At 45.2% G+C, this 3982-nt stretch overlaps 1 non-coding gene across 1 annotated transcript; it reads right to left on the bottom strand.

The window, feature by feature from the left end:
- Nucleotides 1-2724: 2724 nt before the first annotated feature.
- TRNAV-CAC lies at nt 2725-2796 on the bottom strand. Its single transcript has one exon. It is a non-coding gene; the product is annotated as a tRNA-Val (tRNA).
- Nucleotides 2797-3982: the final 1186 nt, after the last annotated feature.

The raw sequence follows: 3982 nt of genomic DNA, 5'->3' as shown, positions 1-3982 counted from the left end.
GGCCAGCCCACCACCACAAACATTGGTGGTCGTGGTGAGGCGGCTCCTAGTTGAAAGCCTGGTGGAAGAGCTCCGTCTTTCAGGCCCTGTGGAACTGTAAGAGACAAAACACACTTACGAAACATCACAATGACACTTAAAAGGTACAGCACGAATGAGGGCTCACTGGAGGCACACCAGATGAAGGGTTGCCAAGTCCGGGTTGGGAAATTCCTGGAGATTTGGGGTAGAGTCTGGGGAGGGAGGGACCCCAGTGTGGTAGATTGCCATGGATTCCACCATGCAAAGCAGCCATTTTCTCCAGAGGAACTATCTCTGTTGCCTGGAGATCAGTTGTAATTGTAATTTTTTTGTATCTTTGCATTGTGTGTGTGTGTGTCCATGCCTGGAAGTCATGGCGACCTTGTATTGTGTCCAGAAGCAAGTTGGGAGCCAGTGCAGATGGAAAGATTTGGTCTGAGGAAGAAGACAATGGTATAAAATTATAGATGGGGGAAGAAGCAGGAGCAGCAGGAGAAGAGGAGGAGGAGGAGGAGGAGGAGGAGGAGGCGGTTGGATTTATAGCCCACCCTTCACTACCCAAAGGTGTCTCAGAGCAGCTTACAATCTCCTTTCCCTTCCCCCCCCCACAACAGACACCCTGTGAGGTCAGTGGGGCTGAGAGAGCTCTTTCAAGGACGGCCCTTGAGAGAACAGCTCTGAGAGAGATTGTGACTGACCCAAGGTCACACCAGCAGGTGCAAGTGGAGGCGTGCAGAATCAAACCCAGTTCTCCCAGATTAGAGCCCATGCTCCTCACCACTACACCAAACTGAGAGAAGGAAAACCAAGCTGGGAATATCTGAACTGAGCAAGCCACTTTGTGGAGTTCTGTTTGGCCCCTTGTTTCCAAGCCTCTTTGCCAAGCTACACATTAGAGCTTGGATCCAAAGGCTTGCTTCCACTTGTAGGTACTTTAAGAGCCATCATGTTGCAGCTGACTTATGGCAACCACAGCAAAGGGCTCCCAAGGCGACTGAGAAGAAGAGATGGTTTGTCCTTGCCTGTCTCTGTAGAGTCCTCCTTGATGGACTCCCATCCAAGTACTGACCCTGCTTAGCTTTCCCCAGCAAGGCAAGGGAGAAGCAGAGGTCATTTGCTATTGCCTTCCTCAACAAAGTCATCCTTCGTGGTCTTCCATCCAAGTATTGACCCTCCTTAGGTCCCCCAACAAGAGGCTTTTAAGGTAAGGAAGAAGTGGTCTGCCATTGCCTTCTTCTTCAGAGTTGAAAAGTACGCAGACGGACGAGTGATTTCAGCTTAGCGTACTTTATTAGTGAAGAACAAGACAACTTTAGCCGGCTCGCAGGCCGGCTTATATCCCCCGTGAATCCACCACCCAAAACACCCCCCCACTTCCCAATAGGTCCAAACTAGTGGCTGAGAGTCCCACAGGCTCTCAGCCCGGAGCCTAGCCCTCTAATTGGTGCGGGCTAGGATCCGTATCGTCCTTTGTCTGTTGGAGCGAAGCTCGACACTTGTGCTTGACCGCGTGGTGCCCAAGCTGACCACGCGGTCGGGTCCTGATACATTACAAGAGTCTTCCTTGGTGGTCTCCCATCTAAGTACTGACCCTGCTTAACTCCCTCCAGCAAGGGGCTTTCAAGGCAAGGAAGAAGCAGAAGTGGTCTGCCATTGCCTTCTTCTGCAGAGTCTTCCTTGGTGGTCTCCCATCCAAGGACCAACCTTGCTTACCTTCCAAGAACTGACAATATCAGGCCATAGCATGCTGTCTTCCTTCCTGGCTTCTACTTGTACTGTACCCTCTACCATTGCAGGGATGATCCTTCACTGCAGAACACATTCCACTTTCAGTTCTAGCAGTTTCCATTTGCACAGGACCAGTGTCTTTCAAGGAGCTCCAAATCACCTGGCACTAAAGCCTCTGTATACTGAATTATATCATTGGTCCATCCAGGGCTATTTTTGGGCAGGAACGCACAGGAACGGAGTTCCGGCTGGCTCCCAAGTTGACCACGGCCAGCAGGAACTCATTAGCATAATAGGCCACACCCAACAGCAGGAACTCATTAGGATTGGCTACATTCGGGGTGTGTGGCCTAACATACAAAGGAGTTCCTGCTACAAAACAGCCCTGGGTTTTGACAACAAACAAGGTAAACAGAATAACAAGCAAAAGGTGGGTGTAGCTGGATAACCACACTTCTGGTAACATGGAGGTGCAGCCTAATGCGCTAATGAGCTGTGCTGTCAGGGGTGTGGACTAATATGCTAATGAGTTCCTGCTGTTGGGTGTGGCCTATTATGCTAACGAGTTCCTGCTGGGCTTTTTCTACAAAAAGAGCCCTGGTCCATCAAAGTCAATATTGTCTACTTAGACTGGCAGCAGCTCTCCAGGGTCTCCGGCAGAGGTCTTTCACTTCACCTACCACCTTCTTGGTGCTTGGGGGGGTCCCAACAGTGGGAGAGCTTCTAGAGTCCTGGCCCCACTGCTGGACCTCCTGAAGGCACCTGGTATTTTTGGCCACTGTGTGACAGAGTGTTGGACTGGATGGGCCATTGGCCTGATCCAGCATTGGCTTCTCTTATATTCTTATGATCCTCTTAACTGAAGATGCTTCGGATTGAACCTGGGACCTTCTGCATGCCAAGCAGATCCTCTGCCACTGAGCCAGGATCTCAGGCAGAGGTCTTTCCCATCATCTACTTCCTGGTCCTTGTAACTAGAGATGCCAGGGACTGAACCTGGGACCTTCTGCATGTGAAGCAGATGCTCTTCCACTGAGCCACAGCCCCTCCCCTAAACACAATCAACACTTACAATCCAATACAGTGGCTTAAAAGTATAAGGACTTTTCCTTATCAGTGATGGTTAATCTATAGATAATCCAAGCTGCAGAAAAGAGGAAAGCTTTCCAAGTGCGGCTTCCTGGGTCCCACGGCTTTGAGGCAGTGAAAAACGAAAGCTTCTGCAATTCCATCTTCTGCATAATTATTCTTTTTTTTTTTTTGTAAATTTATTTTACATGTTTTCACCTTTACATTGTATTAATCCATACATTTGTAGTTTTCTTATTTTTTTACATCTCTATTAAAAAAGTAACAGTTTCTTTCGTTCAAGTACATTGTTCACTAGAAATTTATCAATTCAAAATTTTTTCTTGTGTTTTAGCCAGTCGTATATATTTTTCCATCTTTTCCAAAAAGTCTCTTCTGGTTTGTTATTCAATATTAAACTAAGCTTGTCCATTTCCGCCATGTCCAGAATCTTGTGTTTAAGTTCTCTTATAGATGGTATGGCTTTCGACTTCCACCGTCTAGCTACTAGGATTCTAGCTATTGTTAATACATATATTATTATGCGTTTATGGTTTTTAATTTTGTCCGGAATCATATTTAACAGGTAAATCTCAGGGTTTAAGGGTAATTTTAATTTAAGTACCTCGAGGAAGATTTTTTGAATTTTTTTCCAATAATTTTGTATTTTACTACACCTCCACCATATATGGAGGTATGTTCCTACATTTTTCCCGCATCTCCAACATAATTTGGACGCTTTGGGGTAACACTTAGAAACTTTGTCAGGGGTCCAGTGCCATCTGTAGAACATTTTATAGATATTTTCTTTATATGACGACGCTTTCATGTCATTGAATTTTTAATGGTTTCTTTCTCCATTTCTTCCTCTAGGAATTTTGAGTATAGTTTTTGAACTAGTTTATCATTTGAGGAGAGCCAGATTTTATCTATTTCGTTTTTAGTTGCATAGAAGCCTATTTTCTTATCTAACATATATCTTGTATTTAATATGCTTTTATCCCACCATGCTAATTGAATATTTTGTTTTTTTAATATTTCATCTTTTTTGATTTCCATTTTCTCATTCAAAAGTGTGCCATATATTTGTTTTCTTTCTTCAGTCAGTAATGATGGTTTTATAAATGCTTCTAGTGGGGAAATCCACAAGGGGGTTTTTGTATAA

Source organism: Gekko japonicus, unplaced genomic scaffold (genome assembly GCF_001447785.1).
Source record: "Gekko japonicus isolate JY-2015 unplaced genomic scaffold, Gekko_japonicus_V1.1 scaffold6640, whole genome shotgun sequence".
Taxonomy (NCBI): domain Eukaryota; kingdom Metazoa; phylum Chordata; class Lepidosauria; order Squamata; family Gekkonidae; genus Gekko; species Gekko japonicus.
The sequence above is the reverse complement of the archived record's forward strand: the minus strand, read 5'-3'. Positions and strand labels throughout refer to the sequence as shown.